Here is a 24,229-nt window from a genome sequence, read left to right on the forward strand (position 1 = left end):
AGTAAAGAATTTCTTCCTAACATCTAACTTCAACCTCTTCTTTTTCGTTTTGAAGCCATTCCCCCTAGTCCTGCCACTACAGGCCCTTGTAAATTGTCTCTCTCCATCTTTCTTGTAGTCTCCCTTCACATACTGGAAGATTGCAATTAGGTCACCCTGAAGCCTCCTCTTTTCCAGGCTGATAAATTTAAATTGCCTTAGCGTTTCCTTATAGGAGAGGTACTTAATTCCTCTAATCATCTTGTTGGCCTTCCTCTGGACTCGGTCCAACAGGTCGGTGTCCTTCCTATGCTGAGGACCCCAGAGCTGGATGCAGTGTTCAGGTGGGGTCTCACCAGAGCAAAGCAGAGCAAAACGGAATCACCTCCTAAATGTTCAGTAGACTTTCATCTTAACATACACCTTTCTTGTCAGTTTTATGGTGAAACACAGAACAGAGCAATCAAAGACATTATTTCCTAACAAATCTTTTCTTATATATTAGTCTCCTTTCCCATTGGGCTCTGACAGCTCATTCAGATTAATAATTATCGGTGGGTAATATCATTTAGGGGAAACTCACAGTTGTACCACTGACTTAATGGCAGATGATTTTCTCCCTGTGAGATTCCTGAGCATATGCCCTCCTCAGTTTAGGATTTGGCTTCTCTTGGCAATGTGAAAAGGTACAGCTGGTTTAGATTGCAGCCATCTTCTCTAAAGGATGAGCTATTACTATGAATAATGATATAAGAGCCTCATACTGTTTCCTCTACCATGGTAGAGCTGTAAAAATAAATTAGAAAAGTCTGATTGCATAAATTATTTTCTTATTTTCCATCCCTCCAGAACTCAACTGGTCAAGGAGGATGGCAGTTCAAATGAGTCTTTTCTTCCAAATCCCTACTAAATGTGAAATCTGTGCTTACTAGATAGTCAGTAAGACCACACTGCTAACTAAAGCCAATAGAGAATGATGACTTGCACTTTTGAATCATTCAAAATTCATGGTGAAAAGTGTAGATAGATATTCAGTTTGTAAGCATTTAAGATTTACAAAATCATGCTTTTCTGCTTTATGATGCATATAAATATAGATTCTTACCTGCAGAGAGATAGTACACTCAGAAAAGTGAACGGCTCTGCAAGAAAGAGTTCAAAGTAAAATTTCCTTTCCGACTGAGCATTCCACAACACTCAGGTTGTTGGTGACAGAAGCATGGAAGATTCTTTTAAGAAGCTTGTAATACTATTGAACTACTGTGCTTTAAAACTAACAGTCCCATGTGCATACAAAGATATTCTCGAATCTATTCTTTAAAGCAAACTAAACTGGTTATAAAGGTAGAAGTTTTATATTTAATAATAAATATTAGAAAATATATAACTTTCCAATTTTAGTTAAGTAAAATATTTGATACCTAGTACAGCATATATCATTTTTTTTACTTTAATAACCAGTTTTCCTGTAGCAAGGAAATACTGCAACGAATACAAATATGTTCTTGCACATAGCCAACAAGTTTTAATATGACCAGAGTTCACTAAGAGCCTGGGCACAGAAAGGTTGCAAATATTCTCCTCGCCTGTATTATTTTATTCTACAATATCAGCTGCTAAACATTTATTTCAGAGGTGAGGCACATCACGCTAAAAACTTAGCTATACATCTAGGTTTCCAGCCAAGTTTTTAGGTTTTCCATTTTCTAGGGTTATAAATAACTGCAAATGTAGTAACTTCAACCATCTTCTTTGATTTACTTCACTTCTACCCTAGTGACTGCCAGCTCTTGGACTAGTTCTGGTCATTACATGACAAAAAACGCATATGTTAGATTTATGTCTTCTATTCTTTCTCCTACATTCTATTTTTTCCACAAAATGCAATTTTGAGCTAATGACAATTTCTTCTTGTTACTGAAAGTAGCAGGCCTAGTTACTACCTCCAGCTTATACGTGAGATCATGTGGCTTTAAAGAGTTTGCATGAAAACAGGACCTCAATCAAAATATTGCTTGCAATTACATCACTGTAGACTGCTTCCCAACTCTTGTGAGGTGGATTGGAGAAAACCCCTGACCCCTTTCACCATGCACCTTTTATGACACTGGCTGCATATCAGTAACCTAAAATATCTCATTGGTCTTAAAACAACTAATTTATGGTGAACTTAAAATGCACATGCTCATAAAATAAGCATAGCACAGATTTCACTCTATTTGAATCAGTGAAGCTCTGAAAAATAAACATTATTCCTTGTGGGGTTTTTTGCTTCCCACTGCACATTTGCTAGTGTTGACTCAAAAAATTTACAAAGAGAAAATAAATTTGTAACGGCATGAAAGGAAAAAGACACAATTACCTTGTAATAGGAAAGAATTTATTATGCTAGTACTTTTTAAGAGAAAGTATTTGAATCTAGATGTGGTAACTTCTCCTGAATCAACTAGTGAAAAACTGACACCCAAAGTGTTTGTCTGACAAACTTGTCTGCTTTCAGGGAGGCTGTGATTCTGAGGCAGTCTAAAAAGTTCTAGGTTCCTCTAATCCATATAACCAACAACAAAAGTACACCCCTGTCTATAATCTAGGAGTTACATTTTTCTAAGATGGGGCTTAGATAGGCATAATCTTTAAAAGTATCTAGTTTTTTGGAAAGCAAAAATTGCTGACTTTTCCTCCTTTCATACATCATGATGACTACTGCAATAAAACCTAGGCACTGTAGATGGCAATTCCTCTTCAAATTCAATTCCTCTCAGATTTTACTGGCCTTCACTAATTCCTACCGTCTTGACTTTGTTCTTGTTTTTGCTGAATCCATTTCACTTTGTTTTACAAATATATTGCTGATCCTTTCCCAGCAAGTTCTTCCTGTTAAGACTACTTTCTATTCCGAATGGATTCTATCCTGATCAGATACAAACAACCTAAGCTAAATTTCAGAGAAGCATACAACAGCAGCATTTGGCTGGCAGATTGTCTCTGCCTATAGCCCTGCCATGACAGCTGCTCCCATGATAAATGATAGGAGCTTACAAACAAGGCAGAGTTGCAAAGGACAGTGCAAGGAACCATTTGCTAAGGTATTACAGACAGAGAAGCTTTTCACAATGTATAGTGTAGCATTTACAGTGCAAAAATGGATATGAGATCCTTTAGCATTCCCTAGCCATACTGATGTTCTCATCTATTTTCACTTGTCTTCCCTTTTCTAGCTTCTTCTCATTCCTCCCAACACACGTACACAAGCACATATAAAACCCTCTTCTGCTCAGAAATATTTTCCTAGGAAGCTTCACAAGGACAGATTCTGGATAAATACAAAAGACGAAATAAATTACAGGAATAAGAATGGTTTTTTTATTGTTTGTGGCACTGCTGTTGGTTTACAATGAAATTTCTACTGGTTTCTAACTAAAATGCCATTTAATATGTAAGTGTAATAACAAATCTTCTAACATTCAATCTAATCTAATTCACAGGCAATAATTTATTTTAAATGTTTTAACCCCTGTACTGCCTATATTTTGACCAAGGCTGTGCATAGTCTTAACAACTAGATGATAATAAAAAAAAATTCTACATTTCCAGGTAGTTTAGACATCTGTATCTTCAACATAGAAAGCTACATTTAACCTGAACTCCCAACAATCCAAATTAATATTTTAAAAGAAATCACAGCAGCACTGATCAGTAGTTAAAACTCAAGAACAGACTTGAGAGTTTGAAAAACTTGATTTCCTATACTGTGTGAAAAAAATATTATTTCTGCCTGAGAAATATGGAGTGGTCATTTAGCCTGAGGACTCAACAGGACTGCAAAACCTTCTCCCTTAAGGAAACACCTGTTAGATTTAATCGTGCATTTATCTCAGAGTAAACCAATGCAGTATTATTGTCCAAATGGAAAGAGATTCTCAAAATATAATCAGACACAAGATTTCATTCTGTTTAATTATATGAGCAGTCATTCAAAGTGAATGAAATATAATAAATTTTTTAATCCTTGCATTTCAACAGCTCACAGAGGGGCAAGAAAATATCCCAAAGTCAATCAAAAGTATCATAACAAAACAAAATATTTTTAAGTGTAATTTTATAGGTCATTGCTTTCCATAGTTGAGTAACATATGGATTCCCCTTTCAAAGTCTTCCATTTTCTAGGCACTGAAACAGAAATAAGAGAAATTCACACATTGAAATAATGAATACTCACATACTCTAATCTGAACAATCTCTTTTAGGCTGAAGCTAATATGATAGTTTCCTTAGATCTAGACTGCAGACCCCAGATCTAGACTCAGATCTAGACTGAATTTTTCTGTGCAATTCAGAGAGAAAAAAAAAACAAACAAATCACCTATCCTGAACATCTGGAGAAATGAAGAGCAAGCCTCAGTTGTGCAGGAAGGATAAGGAGAGCTGCCTAACTTAAACAACCACACTGATGATTTGAACATACCCCCATTATTTTCTTTCCTTGTAGCTTTCCACATAACTAAATTCTTTTGTCAGCATATCTGTGACATCAAAACCAAACCAAGGGAAACTATTGATCACTGTCAAGTACAAGTGTGGCACAGCAATACTTACAGATATGTGGAATTTTCAAGAATACAGTACCTTTTTCCATTGCAAAATTAAAAAGGAAGAAAAAGTATAATGTTCTGTGGAAGGCTTTCTGCTTAGACCAAGCTCTCTACATACATAATTTCAAAACAAAGCAAGGACTGCTCAGATACGTCCATCTGCACTGAAGCTGGTATGAACTTGGTTGATTCTGGCATATTCCAGGTAAGTAGAGCTACTCTTTGAACCTATGGATACTTAATTACTTATAGAATATAAAGAATAGATTGAAAGCAACTCATGGCAATACATTCAATTGCATGGCATGAAGGATATTAATCTAAGATGCAGACTAATCATACAAATCAAATCTTGGCTCTGAGCCTGGCAGAAACTTTAATTAAAGAAGCATCTAGATTTCTAGGTACAGCTAAAGGTATAATTCATGCACACAGTAAGTACTATAACCTGCTTCCACTGTCAAACATAGCTGAAAGTATTAAGTAGGAAATGAGATATCACCTGATAATGCATTGTTAAAGGCAGAAAAGTCTGCCAAAACACAGAACTCATAAGACAGATTCCCTGCATAAGCTGAAAGGAAACCAGGTTTCTTACTTTCAGTATAGATAATCTAGTTAAATTTCAAGAGCTGTGGCACTGAGAAAAATATTTCTGCCTGTCATTTAAACCCCGCTGGAGATGAAACACACGCAGCTGCTCACTCAAGCTCTTCCCCACACTTCGGTGGAATGGGGAAGAGAATCAAAGTAAAATTTCTATGTTGAGATAAGAACAGATTAAGAATTGAAAAGAATGCAAAATATAATAATAACAGTAATAACAGTAATAATAGTAATAACAACAACAACAACAACAACAATAATAATAATAGTAGTAGTAGTAGTAGAAAAATCCGAATTATGCACATTGTAATTGCTCACCACCCTCTGACTGATGCCAGACTCCCCGTTCCCAAATCCAGACTGGCTCCTCCTTCCAGGTAAATCCCCTGGTTTATATAGCAGCAGGTATGCTGTTCTATGGTGGGAAATACCCCATTGATCAGTTCAGGTAATACGTCTCAGCGATGTACCCTCCCAGAGGGCTTTTGCAGGGTGGCTTTTTCTGTTGTTTTCTGTTAGTTGCGTTGTTGGGGTATTTTGGGTTTTTTGTGTGCCTCCTCACTGGCAGAACATGAAACAAAAAAAAAACTTTACATTCATCTTTCCTGGCTCTCTCTAGCTTTTGTAGATGTATTAGCATTTTCAGACACACAGTAACACTGTGGATTTAACTCCAGGCACTGACACAAATATGATGTCAAATCCTTTCTTTCCTGTGAAATGGACAAGAAGAAGTAGTAAAAGTTCAGAAAGTACCTGACATCCATGCACATGGAGAGTTTTTTTAATTTCTTATTTATATTTCTTTCACAGATTTTACTATAGCAACTAAAGATGAGATAACTTTAAAAAAAATAGAAGAGGAAAAGTACAGTATTCACATTTTGAAAATATTAGCAAGCAAACGCAAACAACCAATTAAACACATTGGTTGTAAAAATTGTTCCATCTTTTGCAAAGAATCTGACATATTTTTAAAAACTGCTTTCATAATAAACAGGTACCTTTTTGTTCCCTATTTTAGTCACAGAATCTGATTTAAATTTATATTTTGGTCCATTTTGATCTATATTTGCAGAGCAATTACTGACTTGTGGTGTTCTAAAGGGGCTTTCTCAGAAATGGCAGGTTACCACGCAGTTTCATCTGAAAAAAATGTATATTCTTCCAAGACTAACAGGCAAAACCGGGAACTCAGACTTGTGGTCATTTCTGATGGAGAAATATGAGTGAAGACCAAAGGAGTAAATTTGTTTCTCCTTTAGGAAAGTCTTTTTACCTTGTTAGGGAGTACAGAGAATTATTTACCTTATTATATTTCAACCAATATAAACAAGAAAAATATCTTTGTATACCTTGCAAATATGAAAGGGAAATGTAAATTTTTGCTACAGAGTTGAACACCCATACAAAGTTAGTGGAATACTAATCCCTAGGAGGGCTATATCACTTGTACAAAATCAACAATCTCTTCCAACATAGCTATCCTGGAGGGAGGAGAAATCTTAAATGCTTAAATGAGAAGTCTTTAAAAAGCATAAAGAATCACAGCATGCTTACAATTTGCTAAGCCCATTGTTTTCACACCTCTTAAAAATAAAACTCTGCAGTATCCAGGCTGGTAAAATGAAAGCAAAGCAAATAGCAAATGCAGATGTCAATAGGGTAATGACTTCATTTGAACTATTTGGTGAACAGATCAATAAGTCAGTGAATCAATACTGGGGGGCTTTTTAATTATAAATTACATCCAAGCTGAACAACAAAATGAAAAGTGACATAAGAATGGAAAACTATGTCAGAGCTGACATAGGAAAGTAAAAAGACCAAAACTGGCTGAACTTTCCAAAGCAAATATGACAAGTTATATATTATTAAATGCATTAATGATCCATCTGTCATTCTATCACCACTCAGCAGGGTCTGTAAACCTTTATTTGACATACTGAAACAATAATGACTAAAGACAGTCACAGCTTTTACTCTTGTACTTATCTAGTATAAACTTTGCATCTGAAAGGAAGGACAGAAGGCAAGGAAATTATCTGAATTGTCCCAGATTTTATGGAACTGGAAGTAGGGTCAGTGTTTCATTTTACCCTTCTGCTAAAAACTATCTATGGTGAATGACTGATACCGTACATGGTGAGGTTATTGCTAGAGCCATGTGAGTAAAGTGTGCTGTGCTGTGAGAACTGGGCACCATGCAAACAGGTATTTGGTGCAACCTCTAGTTCAAAAAGTCTTAGCACCTTTAGCATCCTTGTTATCAAAAAAGTAAAACTGGTATCAAGTGTTTTTTAAAGACAATATACCTATAACAATTACAACCAGTTTATCTCTAATTAAAAGACTGCAAGATTCAGTTTGACAATTCACAATAGTCTTGTTCTACAGGAAATTGATGGGTTTTTACTTTATCCTTAGAAGGTTTGCTTTAACTACTCAGAGGCACTACTGAGTGGTTTTGAGCTTACACACATGATGAAATTAAGTAAAGTGATAACACATCTAAATTGGGGAAAAAAAACTGATTGACATAATCTGTGGTGTTAAATACCTCTGAAAACACATCTAAGATGTAGGTATACCAATTTTCTGGTCAGTGTAATCATAAAACATCGTAAACCAAGCCAAATTAAATTCCAGTGCAGTAATGAATGTTTTCTCACAGAAAGAAAACGTTCATGATTAAAGCTATGAGATTCTTATTGCCAAAAAAACCCCAAAACCAAAACACAAAACAAAAAAACAAAATAAAAAACAAAAACCAACAAACAAACAAAAAAAACCAAACCAAAACAAAACCCAAAAAAATCTGAAAAAAATAGTTGAAAGTACTTTCTGAAAAGGAAGTTTACTATACACCTGATAAGTTGGACAGCTCTGCCTATAATGCCATTTTGATTCTTTCTTAATATTTTCCAGCCGGATTAATGAACATAAAATATTAGGATCAATAGAGTCTACAACAGAGTTCATAAAGAAGAAATCTGCTCTCAAGAAACATGAAGTATGCAGAAATGCATGACAACATTCCACACCCTTGCAGGACATGAAGACCACACAGGATGGAGATAACGTGAAATGAAAACATATTCCGAAAAATGATAAAGGACAACATTGCAGCCTGTTCACAAATACTCATATCTCCTGGGGAAAAGGAAGGAAAAACAAAACTGAGATTTAGAGAAAAGCAGAAAGGACAAATTAATTAACCTCTGCCAGAGAAGGCATATTTTCCCTATTCCTTCATTACCATTATATTTCTTTCAGTGTATATTGTCAGGAGTTCAGCATAGGAGATTTTGCTATATACTGTCACCCCCAAAGCAGAAAGCCAACAGAGTTAACAATAGTGGTAGCAATAAAAGCAAACAATGTGAGGCAGATTCTTGACCTGTAAAACAATTAAACATTTTCCTTCACTTCATATTTTACTCCTGACATATACATCATATTTCTATGTCATGCAGCAGAAAAGTAACCACATTTCACTACATTCTGGAGTATGGTCAAATGGAAGCAAAGTGTAGATGTAAAAATGACATCCACCAGCCAAAATAAAACAATAGATGTATTACAGATAAATCATCATCATCAGTTGGCAGTTTGTTGATTGCAATGAGATAAGTAATTGCAAAGTGTAACACAGCAACAGTCACCCTTACTCTCTGAAAATGCATCAACATTGTAAAATATAAATATGGTCAGAAACATTTTCTGACCATATTAAATTCATTGAATTAATTGTATGTTATTAAAGTCAGTGTATCAATCTATGAACCATGGTCAAAAGACTGAATTCTTTTTGCATTCCTGCAAGCTCTGCTTTCATGTTGAGGTGTAATAATAGGGATTATAAAAAAACTTTGAGGTCCAGAAATTACATTTATTAAGAAAATCTAGTGTCAGGCTTAGAGACTATTTGAAATTCTCTAATTCAGCTCCCTACCCTTTGGATTATATATGGGTTATATCTTATGAGATATTGTGTCATAGTATGTGGCTATGCTATTTCAAGTTTAAATAAAATTTTTAAAGGACAAACAAACAAACAAAACTAACAAGAACAAAACCAACCAACGCTACTGTGCATTCACTGCCAGAACTGTGACTAGAGGTGGATGCCCTGCTCTGGAAGTACAGCACCATTTCAGTGCATGGCACTAGCAACAGATAATTTTGCCATAGAGCATTTTGTTGATTTAGGTGGAGACAAAACTCAGAGAGTTGTCTTGAAGCACAAAACCCCAGCTAGCTTGGAGGATGTCTGCACTGTGCTACTAGGAAACCTGTTACTTCCTTAAGATCAGCTACTTGCCTATAATTGTTGCTCTCACCATTTCTTGGGAGCTTGAGGAGCGCTCAGGACATTTTGAAGGTTTCATCCAAGTGTCTCGGAGGCAGGGAATATCTCCATGTCCACTAACACAGGCTTCTGAATAAGTGAATTTTCTGAAAAATAGGGAATGGATTTATGAGGCACAACTCTTGACTTCTGAAGACAACACATCGCACAGTGAACTTTCAGGACCGTGGCACAAAGAGTTTGCATCCTGGGATTATTTATTCACTTTATTATTATACAGGCCATGACAGAAGAAGAAAGGTTACATTATCTCTGTGTATACTGTGCTAGTGATAAGACCACTATTAGAGCACTATATCCAGGTATGACCTTCAGATTTTAGTAAGAATATCAATAAATTGGAAAAAAAAGATAAACTCCCATGAACATTCAAAGAATCATAGTCTTTGAGTTATAGAGAAGTTAAAAAGTTAATTCAATGTAATACAGTGCAAAGAAGCATACAACGTGGATATAAAAGACAAAGAAAGTATATTTTTTAATCTATCCCCTCTGTTTCTCAAATTAAGATGTGTACAAGTTGTAGACTAAAGGTTAATAAATTAAATATAATTTTTTTCCCATCTTTAGAACAGAGAGTGAAATTAGCCATTGGTATAACATAATAAACATTGTTTATCAATAAAAGTAAGAGAATAAAGGCTTGAGGGTTTTTTTTCTAGGAGCAATGACTACTGAACGTTGTGCATCTTCCAGTCAGATATCATTCACAGAAGTTCTACAGCTTCTGTGGCAAAGGAAGTCAGAACAAGATGACCATGGTGGTTCTGACATCCCACCTCAAAAGTCAAGAACTGAAACACCTAAACAGCAATAAAGAAACATCTAAAATTTTGCTGAGGTCTCCAGAATAATATGCAAATGCATACCACAATACAAAACGATAGTGTAAATTTCTGTTACTTTTCCAAAATGCCCTGTAAACTATACACTTACAAAGTAATAGAGGTTCAGTACCTGTGCTTCAGAGTACTAGAGTTTTATATTACAAATTTAGTAAAAATAATGAAACAAATTACAGCAATTCTTGCGTCCTATTTTTCTATCCATGAGAAACCTGCCAAACTGAAATCAGTCCAATTAATCTTACTTGGAATTAACCTGTGAATTTCCCTCTGTGAGAAATGTTCCACTGTTTTTACTTGTGGGGTCACTCTGGCTTTGAGAACATGACTAATATAATTATTATTATTATTATTATATTAATATAATTACTATCAATAATAATATTAATATTTTTACTATTATTAATAATATTATTTTGTTGTTGTTGTTGTTATCGGCATTATTTCAAAAACTGACATCTCAAAAAAAGCTCATTTTGGAGCATTCTTGAAGTATTTTCCCAAGTAACGACATTAAAATGGTCTCTGACATTTCTGAAGACTATTTCTTAAATGTAAAGTGTCAAAACTCCTTCTTTTGGTATGTAGATGCAATCAAGAATATTTACCATAAAGCACATCAAAATAATAGATGGCACTCCCAGTAAAGAAAATTAATTTAAACAAGTAAGGTAGAAACAAGTATGTTTTTGCGGAGAAAAGTTTTTTGTATTAGTTCTGTTAATTTATTTCCTCTTGGGAAGACCATACTACACAATCGCTTCGACTTGTTAATTTTCCCAGTATATGCCTTTGAAATAAAACAAAATTCCAATACTTCTAGTAGTAATGTTGCTTCTCTCAACCTGTGTGAAAAAAAAAAATCTATTTTGACTTCCAGCTGGCCTATTAGTTAGTTAATTAGTGCAGCTTATTACAAAATCAATAACAACATGCCTTTGCTGATACTTTTCCCATTTACGAATGTGAACATACAGGGCTTCCAACTACTTCATTATTGAATTTATTTCTTGGAAAGATTCTACAGCGAATAATGCATTAGGCTGGCCTGAAATCTCTCCACATATACAGAGCACAAATAAAAGTGAGAATGAGGGAAGACTGCTTGCTAGATTTCTAATTCTACAAAATCTGTCTAGTTAGCAGACTTTTATTTGCTGTATGAAACATCAATAAAATACAGTATCAAAAAACCACAAACTTTTCTATGTCCTTTAATATAATGCCCTCTAATAATAGAAATAAAAAGAGTAGCATCATTGCCTCACTCTAACTCATGTAATACGAGCAGTATCAATTTTGTGTGCTTCTGAGATCAGTAACATTAGATGCACAGCTATCTCTGGTACTGTAAAACACGTTTCTGGTCAGGCAGTCCTTTTTAGTACTCAATAGCAACAGAGTAATTCGGGCCAAACCAAGTTGCCAGCACCTGGGATATAAATATTCTGTTTAATTTTGTCTCGTGGTGTTGAAACATTATTTCTCTTTTTGACCACTTTGACACGTTTCCTGACACAGGCACTCCTACTTCTTTACAGGAAATAGGAGACCTACAACCCATGTGGTCTAGGCCAAATTACAAGAGTGATTCCTCAAGGTTTGCTAGGAGCTCAAATTATTCTGGTTGTGTGATGATACTAGGTACTCAGTGATACTTAGAAGAAAATAAGCAGTAGCATTTGTACTTGTTCACAGTATTCCACTTAGTTCCAAAAATATGAAATACAAAAAGTACAAAACCACAAGCCCCGGAGAAATTCAACTTCCTTCATTTTGGCTCTTTGCTAAATTATAAAGTGTTTCCAAGCACTGTGGATCTAAATAAGCTTCTTACGTGGCCAATTAACAGCTTCTCATACTTATGACTTTTAATGGCTTAGATATATTAGAAAATTATGTTAATGTATTGTGATTTCTGACCAACACAGTTATCTATCTAGTGATGCCTAGTTGCTTCCCCTGGTAGCTGGAAGCGGGTGTGAGTGGTTACGTGCCTGGATGATCTGTTCAAGTATTATAAAGGAGCAGGCTACACACAGTAGTACTGTATCTGGTTCTTCAGTATCCTAACAGCTCACAGCTGACAGTTCAAATGTGGAAACACAAATTTCTTCTTTCAGCAGCAAGAAATATGCCTCTGGCATCTTTCTTTTGCACTTGTCAGTCATGAAGCTGTACTATACAGATTTTGAGAGCAGTGCTAACACAAGAATTACAGAAATACCAGTATTCCAGGGTCTGAAGGGAGGCTTGTTTTCATGCAAAAATAACTGAGAAAATGCTTTGCAAATATTCCATGGACCCTATGAGACTATCCCAATGCTTTGACTGTACCTGCTCCAAAATCTTACTTGGATAATCTTCCTGTTGCTTTGAAATGTGCAGACTTTGTGTGAAGTCTGACTTCAGTACAGTTTGATCTGCCCAGACTTGGATTTGCCACTATTTCTCTCATCACAGAAGTAACAATGTAGACATAATTTTTTTGACAGAACTGTCTGGATATTTTCATCATCTCACCACAATCACTTAAAAAGAATAACCACAATAAACCAAATTTTTGAAGTAGTGGCTTTAAAAAGTCTTTGTTCCATGGCCAGGTGGTCTATGGGAACAGGCTGAGATTTCCCAAGCTGAACCACACAAAATTTGATATCATTTATGTTCCTCAGAACTCTGATACACAGGAGACAATTGGATATTGAGATTTATTGCTTATAAATCAATGGAAAAGGTGTACCTCAATCACACTTTATGCTGTACTTTTTCTAATTTCAAACATATTTTTATCTGTAAACCACACAATCCTATGCCCCACAGAGACTCTTCTGTGTAAAGTTCCAAATGAACTAATAGAATAAGAATGACAGACTAGATGTTAGTATAAATATTTTCCTCTCAAACAAAGATTCAGTCCAAAACTCCTCTCTGTACATGGAGCTTGGAAAGTAAACTTAGCTACAGAACTGGTTTTTTTCCTGCTTTTTTTTTTCCAATAATGGAAGTTACAAACATCTGACCACCCTCAAGGGACTTATCTCTCCCTTAAGAGTGCAGAAGTTTTCCTCAGTGTTGGAAGAATAATATACAATAGTGAAAAATGCTAGGCAAAGGATAAATTTCATAAGAATTTATTTATTTATTCATTTATTTATCAGGGTACTCAACATGTTTTCTACAAATAAAACACTCCAATATCTGTTTGTTCTGCAGTCCTGGAGGGAATGTGAACTATATTTTTAAAAGTATAATTTTCTGGAGCTTATGTGATATAAGATGAAGTGCTTGCCTCAAGTGTACCATGGAGGCCTGCTCTCTGCACTGCAGAACTGCTCTGCTGCCTTCATGTACCACTGCAGGTACAGGTGCAAGGTAGGAGACGTGCAGAAAGGAGTGTTCCATCCAGAGACAGCATAAATTTGCAGTGCTTGTGAAAATCAAGTTATTAGAGACAGAGACAAATGCAAGCAGCAAACCAAGTAATATTTAATGCTTTCAGGTAACAACGTGCAGGAGACGACCATGGGCAAAGCTGGATCATCAAAACATGAAGCACAGCTACTTAAGCAGATAACCAAAATGGTTCTCAAAATAATATCTTTCTGAAGTACTACATGCTGTGGCATAACATGCATTATTAATTTTTCTAGCCAAGTCAACAATATTTTCTATGCCCTGTCACAGATCAAAGACCTAGATATTGTTCCTATTAAAAATGACAACTGTGATAATAATTTTTGTTAACATTCCAACAGCCAACTCCTTTTTTTTGTTGTTGGGAGCAAATACACAGCATTATTGAACCTTACTACATTCTCCTCTTTGCTAGAATGTAAATGGAATGATAATTTTCTTCCTCTCACAGAAAATAAAAATCATTTTAAAATCTGCTTATACTGTAAAAGCATTGTAGTATTGTAGTCCATGGAACATTTGCAAAGCATTTTCAATTATTTCCATAAAATCAAGCCTTTATCTTCTATCCCTAAGGTTTGAATAAATTTTGTGATGACTCTGCTGTTCTACTGCACACCATTTGCTCTTGAAAGTTAATCAAGAAAGAAAGCAAGTGTTGGAGGAATTGAATAAAAACTTCTTAATAATAAGGGCAGACAAGGACAATTTAATTATTTCCACATTTCTTTAGAATCTCCCTCATGCTTAGACAGTTCTGCATGGTGAGTCATGTTGGGATGTAGGTGATGTATTTAACATGTAGCAAAACAAGTTATACAGAGTAACTTGCTCCTTATTAGAGTAGTAAAATCTACTGCTATTAGAATTATGACTCTTAGGGGAATAATGCACAGGGTAACCAGACATCCCCACATAGTTCATGCTTTGCACGGTTTCCCCCTGCTTGGATTTCTCTCCAGAGCTGCAAGATAAGGTAAGAGAACCTTTACCTTTCTTGCTGTGCTCCTTTTCAAAGTCTGCTCCTTTCAGTTTCCTTATGCAGGACCACATGGCTTAAAATTAATGCAATTAATGCCTGAGAATCTCTCACATTTTTTCAGGTGTAGGATAGTAGATGAAAAGTTCAAACTACCATATCAGAAAACTTGGGTGCTAGGAAATTTTACAACCTCTGAAGTCAACTAAGACACCACCCCACTGATTGACTGATCTCAGGAGGTCAATGGAGAGTCTTACAATTAGCTATGAAAATAATTTTATATGGAGGAGGCATATTCGATTTTCTGAAATAAGATCTCTAGAGAGAGTAGCTATGAATTTCAAAGTGCTATCCTTATGACTTTTGCTCACAGGGGAGTAAAAGATCAAACACACATCAATAGCTTTGATTTATGTAGTGCAGGTGAAATGACACATTTTTAGCAGTTTGGCTTTTAAAATAAAATTGTGTCTAAATATAAATTTCATTCATTTGATAATTTATATTTCATCTTCCCAGTTATTGCAAACTTGCTGGCACAATGACCTTTTACAAGAAATCAATGACTCAATTCTAAATTAATGTCTTTGAAAAACTCTTCAGCAGATGGCTAATTTTGCTTGCTCTTCCTATCCATAAATGTCCGTGCCTTCAAATTCTATATTTACATGTTACATGTGTTTATTATGTGGGGTCATAAGAAGAGGCAATCAGAAAGTGACAACATTAGTGTCTACCTATATGGTAAGGTTAGAATACAGATCTTAATATATTTTCAGTGTTTCTTGGGTAGTAGTACATGGTAACCACTGTTAAGTCTGTTTCTCAGTATTGACTAGAATTACTTGATTATAGCTGATCAAACATAAGGAACTATTATTTGCACCACATCATGACTCCTTTCATTGTGTTCTAACATGAAAGAAATTCCTTAAGTGGAGAAAAAAAATCTGCAAAGCTTACCATAGAGGCAGGCTGGAAGACCACACCAAAGTCTCCGACAATCCCCGCATAGAAAAACAAAAGAAAAATAATATGTCTATTTAGTAAGTTCACTTTTTATGTTATATGTCCAGTTTTCACACCCATATCTGTTGAGAAAACTCAGGACATGAGAGTTGTAACAAGACAAAAGCCAGTCACTACAGAGAGTATCTCATAGCTGAACTCTCACATTCAAAGCATGCTCACAAAGCTTTTAACTCTTAACTTGGAGTTGCCACAGATTGCCATAGGAACTGAGGTCAAAACCTGGGAATGTTTTTTAGTGGAGGATCATAGATAAAGCTAACTTTAAACTTGCATGGCAAAGAGTTTTCTTTGGTTTGGTTACAGGTTCTCCACCCTGTCTAGAAATCTGGGAAATTTCTGAACACTGAACAGATTCTGTCTGTAACTGAAACCTTTAAAACCTCTACTCTCTATTTTCATCCTTTCTTTTACAGCCCTGTTGAAAGCTGTTCATTAGAAAGCTAAAGGGCAGATTAAGCAGAATACGAACTGGACTGAATATAAACTGGAAAGCTTAAACTTTCTGACAATGCTCTTGCAGTATAAATCAATACGTTTATGAGGATCTAAAAATATTATAAAATTATTGTGTCTCTGTGCTCAGCCACTCTTTGCTAACTGAAGCAGGGATTTCATACACCTGAATTTAGGAAAATAGTACAATTCCAGGGAAATAATGTTTTAACCTCAGAGAGAGCCACAGCTCATTCCTAAGCATTACTTTCCAAAGTGCAGCTTGACTTTAGTAATTGGTGATTCAACCATGCACATACATTTAAGGCGGATAAATTTTCCAAAATTTCTGGAATTTTCCAGGAAACAGAAGGCAATATGAGCTCTAATAAAAGCAGAAACTATCCCAAGGACCTACTGAAAAAGTGGGGAAGTGGAGGTTTCTTGCTTTTTCATCTTCTTGTGCTGAGCTTGATAGAACCAACTTTTCTTTGGCTTTAATTTCAAGAATGTAGAAATCCAAAGAATTATAGGTTAAACTTCACTATTTCTCAATAATTTCTCAACCACAGTTCATATCAATGAAACATCCCACAAAGACATATTTTTAAAAATCAATTTTATATAAGATTTTCCTTGTATGTAAAGTTGATAGCACCCAAATTTCAAGTCTGAAGACATGCATATGGTTGACAAATCTAATAAAGTTAAGAAGATAGTTCTTAATCCTGGCAAATCCCTGCAAATGTATTTTTATTCTATACAGAAAATAACTATTAAACACTAGCTGGAGCTATCTCCAAATGCGAGTGGAATGAATTCCTTGTAAAACGGATTTTATGTGAATGTGTAGAAAACTGAGAATTATTTAGTAAAAAGCAATGATCACCTTTCCACCAGGAGATGGATGACAAGAAGCAGTAGTCAATACTCCATTAGCAGGTCCATTATAACTTTGGAATAGAAACGCATTTTATTTTAGAATGCTAAAACAATTGTAAGTGAATTTTAACAGCTGAACAAATGTACATGCTAATCTACAGTTACAAAAGTTAAATAAAATTAGTCATGCCATCACCATCACTTCTACTGCACAAAAAAAGTTTCTCACTCATTTTAAGACCCATTATCAAACTGTTCATTTTGTCTACACACACTTTTACTCTTAATGTTGTGTCAGCATTTCCACAACAAACACTTCTTTCCGGAAGATTTAATCATTGCTGAAATTCTGCACTGAATCGTTCTTTCTGGAAGGTGTTTATAGAGATGGTTTTAGTATAGTTCTAAAAAACTTTTAGAAGTGCAAAAATAATAGTTACTATTTCAAAGAACTATTTAAGGTTCAAAAATTTCTCTGCAGCTATGTATACACAAATGTCTATCCAGCTCAGGTCAAAACTGAGAGAAAACGCCAGAAAAAATGCTTTTCAAGACTGAAATGTTGAAAATATGTGAACTCCCTCGTTTTTTCTCAAAATTCTGTTAATTGCTCTAAATATGCTCCTTCATGCCAATTTTTGCTACTTTCATAGTATCTGGATTTTGATAAATACAATGAGAAACTAGAATTAATTTTGTTGATCCAACAGTTTAACAGGATCTGGACCCTATTTCACATATATTTTCTGTCAGTAGAAATTATTAAACTACTTACTGATTTAAAATAGTTGTCTTTCTCATTCCAGTTGAAATCAGAAATTCCAGGTCCTCAAATTCAGATTTCATGAGGTTTTTTTCTTCACCATAATTTTAAAAATGGATCTTCAGAGTTCATGTGAACCTTTTCTGTTCAGGAAAACTCTGCTGTTGGAGAGACAAATGTACACAAAGTCAGGAAAGCATATTGCACTGTGTCCTCTGGGGTGGTCTGTCATGGAAGAATATGTTACTTGAGCTTTGTGAGTCAGTGAAAAAAAAATCTACACTTTCCTACATGCCCAAGAAATGAAAGTCTCATGTACGACTCCTATATTAAAAGTCTTTCATAACACACACACAAAAAAAATCACATACAAAAAAAATAAAGTTCCAGCTCAGTTGTTCAAAATGCAACACTATCAGACCAGAATTTTAAAAAAATACAGCAACCCAGCTGAACTACAGTTGGTTTTAAACCGAGTTTGGTGTTGACAAGAGATAAATTTTCTAAGCTCATTTTAAAATTTTACATAGCTATTCTTACCATGTCAAACCTTTCCATATCTAAAGATGATGAATAATAATAGTGCATCAATCCCGGTCTATTTGAAGAAAATACTTCAAATTAAACCCTATTATAAAGATTTTACCATGACACTCTCCTTCCCACTAATCCATAAGACCAGTTGTGTGATGGTTACATATGGTAATACATGCAGGTGCTCCCTTAGGCAGGAAATGAGAAAATATTTCAATGGAGAGTATAGATCTCTAAAACAACATATGTTAAATGCTCCCTTGCTAGAAAGATTCAAAATACATGTATGTATGCAAGCCAGATGGATTTCCAGCACCTCACAATCACACAGCTCAAGGGTATATATTGTGATTGCAGCATCTTAGGTACATCTACCGAATTTTGCTCTTGGCAGATAACAAGTACAGCCAGCAATACATACCTGTCTGAGTACGTTCAGATTTCGTGGTGAATGGAGTCACAGACTTGGGTGCATCCTCCTGAGAAATGCTACTTTGAACACTTTAACAGAAAATGATTGAGCTGTATGCACTTTAATAAGTGATACTGACTGCTGGACGTGTTGCTCCCCTTCCACCTGGAAAGCACTGAGTACCCAGTTAGAGCTGACTATGTCACCAAAAATGAAAGACATTCAGAAGAAAATGTGGTGGTCTGGAGAGGGTTCACAAAGGCTACTTGGCATGTTCGAAAAATCAGGCAATTCCTAAAACAAAACCCTGTGAATGATTCTCCTTTGAGACATGCAAATAGCTCAAAAGCAAAGGACTGTTACACATGCAGAAAGAGTAGCAAGAAACAAGCACATGGTGCTCAGTCTCAGATTCCTACACAAATCTAAAGATAAAATAAGTGGAGTACAAGCATTTAAAAACTTCTTGGTTCTCCAGACTTGCAAAGAAATAAATGCAACTTTTTTTCTTCCTTTTTGTTTTAACCAGAAAACAACTGGGAAAAAAAACTTATGCCATTCAACTGGTCAAAATCCAAGTCTCTAGTAACTACAGCCCAAATCCATTTAGCATAAAACTACATTCTCCTGCCTTCCCTGTGTCCCCTTCTGCATCTTCCCAAACCAAGACTGAAAACCAATGCCAACCTGTTCCTCAGCCTTCCAGTGTCTAATCCCAAAGGCTCTTGCGTTTTCTTTAATTCCTGGATACAGAGTACAACCCTCTCCAAAACGGTGTATTTCAGAGGAACTTACATGTGTCTGAATCCCACTGTCCATACCAGGAGGCTCCTCTAACAGCAGGAACTGTTCTTCACATCCCTGCAGCACCAGAGTCTGTAGCTTTGGAATCTCTTACGCTGCTTCTCAGCCCAGTATACCCACAGCTTTCACAAAGTCAGACACCTGGAAGGGAAAAAAATGGGAGAGAAATATTTTTCAGCATGTCCGAGGATAACATTGTCTCCAAAAAGGCTTTACCGAAAGTGCTTGTTATGGTTTAAGTGTTGTTGGTAAAAGTAGAACACTTTTGAAGTATAACCAAAAATTTACTCTTAGCTCAGATAGCATCTAAATTATTCAAAGTACCACACTTCTCAATTTAGATAAAATAAGATCAATAGTCTATTAATAATAATTTTAAAAGGCCTTAAAACTGTAATTAAAGAAAAAATACTGTCCACTGAATTTCTCTCATGTTGTACTTTCCTTTCCAATGCCCTCTGAAGTCAAAAGATTGGTGATTCCTGGTCTTCTCCAGACAGAGCTGTCCTGTGACATGACACTATGAGTTACCAAAATTCATAATTATCCACCAGGAGCAACACAATGCTGCTGACGGGGGTCTTTTCCCCCTCACTTTTGGATTCCCGTGAATCTATTTTTAAATATTTTCTCATCACAGTCTATTTCCCCTCCCTTATGCTCTCCACCCTGGCTTGCATACAAATTCTGAAAGCTGCAGAATAAGCTGCCATTGAGTCAGTTGGCACAAGGGGCTGTTGTTTTCTGGGCTACCACACTACCTGGTATGCTAGACCTGTTAATTTACTCCCTTACATGTGTCAGGTATCGAGGATGAGGCTAAGTTAAAGCAGATAAGCAAAAGTCAACCCTAGAAAATTGTTAAAAGAAGCTAAAATCAGTTCAGGCCTAAGTCCTGTCAGGTCAATACAAAGTCTATCTACTTAAATTAACCATGGTAAAATTTGTATTTACTAGGCTGTGAAAGATAACTGTTTGTTGCCTGGATTCTGGTTTCTACCCTCTCTTCATATGTTCCATTGGCCAGAGGACAAGAAAAGATGAGTAGAAAAGCCGTGGGCATCAACTCCAGCTTCAAAACAGCTCCAATACAGAAGGTGTAGACTACTATCACAATTCTTTTCACTAGAATTATGTAGTAGTTTCTAAAAGAAAAAAAAATAATTCCTCTTTCAGATCTTGCTCTTACAGTATTTCAGACACTTCTACTTATTTTATTTTCCTCCCTCTTGGAATTTCATAGTGAAATGTCTCTAGACTTAGTTTTTGTTTTGTACTTTTGTGTTATCTACTACAAAGGACTAGTTTTCTGATTGTGGCTTTCAAATTATGTATAATTACCATGACTGTTATCCATTGTTATTTTTTAGCATGACTGTTAATTAATTGAAATAAATTAATTTAATTAAATAAATTAATTTAAATTAAATGAAAAAAAATTCAGAAAATTAAGGGATAAGATTATTACTGTATTCCACAGTCTCAAAACAATCTTCATGTTTGAATTTAGTCATGTCTGAATAAAGTATCATACTGAATAATTAGATGTCTTAAGGAACTTGGGGAAGAGTTCTGAGGCATTGCAGACTCCTACTTATTAAAAAATTATCATTGCAAAATAGAGTGATGGATGAGTGGTTCTCTGGCTCATTATTTATTACTTGTAATATTCTTTTTCCATCTCACTAGCTAGAAACTCCTAGAAAGGTAACTCATAACTGCAGGAATTGCTACCATCCCTTCATTTGAAATCAATGTGGCTCCAGCACTGTTTATGTCTTGGCTAAACTAAAGCATTCTAACAACACACAGATAAGGGAAATGAAAGATCACTATAATTCAGAGTCATGACAGTAGCACATTAACGTTTATGTTCTAAAATGGTTTTTGTAGACTATTATTTAACACTGTCACTGAAAACAGTGACACATTTTGCACAACAAAATAGAAAAATAAAAATATTTTTGAAGTTGAGAGGGTAGGTGAAATGTCTTTTGAGAGAAGAGTTTGTTGCAAATCTCGCAACATTTTCAGGGTTTTTTAAAAATGAGTGCAGAAGAGTGTTTCTGAGACACCTCAGAAAACTAACATGATTCAGGTCAGTTATGTTTCTTTCTATCTCCTGTTGTTCTTTCTGTTATCAAGTAGAAACTAGAAATTGATTTCATCAATTTTGAGTCTGAAATGGATGACCTCTAGATACCAGGTAATGATAGTAACATCAATTCTCATTCTTAAAAAAGCAAGAGCATTAACATGAATAGTAACAGGTCTCAAGAAAGGAAATAAAATGGCAATACTGAAACCTATTGGTAAACATTACAGTGCATTTAAAATATAAACTAATGTGACTACACAAATAGGAACATCTGATGCACTAAATTCAGCTTGTAGATGTAGGGAGCCTCCTCCTTATCTCTACACTCTAATGCAGATCTTTTATCATGAATTGTCCATTGGTTTATTCCAGCTTTTTTCCCATGGACACCAAACAGATTCATTAATTTTCTCTGTGCTGTTGTCAGTGTCTGAATACGTCTTCAATTATTTTCACATGAACTGAATTATTTAAGAAGAATTTGACGCAGGTGAAACAGTCTCAAAAAATAATTGCACTTCCACAATTTCAACGAAAATGGAGGCAAAAGTTCCTTAGAATACCTGTCCTCAGAGAAAGACTTCAGGATGACTTTTAACCTTCCTAAACTCAAAACTGATCTGAGAGAAATCTATAGCAAAACAGATAGGCTTGCATTCTAGATTTTAGGGAAATATTTGTTATAGAAAGAAATATTAAAATAATTCTAAATCTCTGCCACTTGTCATTGTCCTTCGCATTCTATTTCCAGAATAAAAAATATATCAATTGGCACATCAATGTAACTTCTACAACTATTACTTTAAACCCTGGAATATAAATCACAGATATTTTTTGTACTATGGAGCTAGTAAAGAGTAGGTTGGAGGATCCAAATAAACCTAAGCCTCTTTCCTAGCTTGACTGAAACAATCTTTTTCTCTTTTGATTTACATTCATCACCTTAAAATGAAATTAAAGATACTACAGCAGTGAACCATTCAAGGAAAAAATCACTATATATTTCTCATTTTCTTGCTTCCATTAGTGCACAATGTACAGATAACCTTTACCTTGCTCTACTAGTTTCATAAGGCACCACTTTACAGTTTTACCTTTTCACCTGTAGTATGATGTATTTAACAATAGTTGTTTAGCTGTACTTAAGTGAATGTGGCATGAATCAGAAATATGGTCTAAAATAAAAAAATGAGCCAGAAGTAGCAGAAGATGATAAAGCCTATGAGATGACCCTTTGAATTTTACAATGAAAAAAAATTGTCAACAACTATATCCAAGATAAAATCCCCACTTTGTACACAACTATTTTACACCCATGGAAATGAACAAAATACTCAGTAAGAACTTGCATACAGCATGCAGCCCAGTTGTTGAGTCCAACTTAGAAGTCATATTTTTTTCTGTAGTATAAGGAGACTTCGGTATTCCACAGACAAATCATGTAGGTGATAGACAAAATGAGGCGTTATTCAATAAAGATAAGCTCTAAATCAGGTGTGTCTTCCACAGGGGGATGAAGATTTATGTGGGTTTGGGTTTCAGAGATTTTACTGGAAAAAATAGAAGGCAGAAGTTTATGCACACACACACAGAAGCAATTTATGTTTGTCTTACCACAGTTTATTGTATTAGAACTCCTTATCTCTACATGTGCTGCATCAAATGTATCAGCAGGGGCATATGTTCGGCTGGAGAACTAACCAAAACACATGCTGAGAACAGCATTGACGTTATATACAAATCTGTGTAGGGATATCTGCAAGAGAAAGGTCAAGATCAATTCCATTAACCAGAGAGCATCACTGAAATAGATTTTAACCCTTTGGGTGTAATTACCATGATTGCTGTTAACACCACTCCATCCTTTAGACGGATTGAATGCCATTAGATACTGAAGTTTCACTAAGACTGTGAAGTTATCCAGAGTACCTAAGGGTGGAAAATTTGTGTCAGATTCAACTGATACTTCACATTCAGCCAAAATCAGTTTTAAATATTAATTTAAAAAAAAAAAAAAGGGGAAGACATCTTACTTTCCATTTAGTCTCATTTTTATTTGACATTACTCATATAAACTCAGAATGGGGACCAAGCCAATTCAATTTCCCTTTCCACCTTCTACCCCAAATCATCCTGGAGGAAGAAATGAAGAATGTGTAGCTTTGCATACTAACATCTGAACAAGCTACAGCCACCAAATTCATCTCCACACAGTGGCCTCTGAAAGGCTATTCCTAGGCAATGAAGCAACATAGAAAAAATTACAAAAAGACACCCATCTATAGTTCTATATTCTGGTTAGGAAATGCCTAATGAAATCACAATCTTCTAATTACTAAATTCCTTCATGAACTTAGGTGTTTCATGTCTGTTATATCCAGAGAAGTGTTTTGAACAGAGAGTTATACCAAACAAAAATCTGACTAAATTTTCACTGAATTCTGCCAGGATCAGGAAAATATGCAGTCAGCTGAAAATG

At 35.2% G+C, this 24,229-nt stretch overlaps 1 long non-coding RNA gene across 2 annotated transcripts in view; it reads right to left on the reverse strand.

Moving 5' to 3' along the window:
* The window catches only part of LOC148223960 (uncharacterized), a 54,322-nt gene extending 30,656 nt beyond the window's left edge, over window positions 1–23,666 (reverse strand). The window contains exons 1-7 of one of the 2 annotated variants that reach the window (XR_015803175.1): window positions 23,587–23,666; window positions 23,365–23,506; window positions 19,644–19,793; window positions 18,858–18,915; window positions 17,915–18,063; window positions 15,757–17,210; window positions 9,521–9,635 (exon numbers count right to left, since the gene is read on the reverse strand). This is a non-coding gene — a long non-coding RNA (uncharacterized LOC148223960). Of the gene's footprint in view, window positions 1–9,520; window positions 9,636–15,756; window positions 17,211–17,914; window positions 18,064–18,857; window positions 18,938–19,643; window positions 19,794–23,364; window positions 23,507–23,586 lie in introns of both variants that reach the window. The other variant, XR_015803174.1, reaches the window with a different exon arrangement.
* Between the last annotated feature and the right edge of the window lie 563 nt (window positions 23,667–24,229).

This window comes from Sturnus vulgaris, chromosome 4 (assembly GCF_052056855.1).
Source record: "Sturnus vulgaris isolate bStuVul1 chromosome 4, bStuVul1.hap1, whole genome shotgun sequence".
NCBI lineage: Eukaryota > Metazoa > Chordata > Aves > Passeriformes > Sturnidae > Sturnus > Sturnus vulgaris.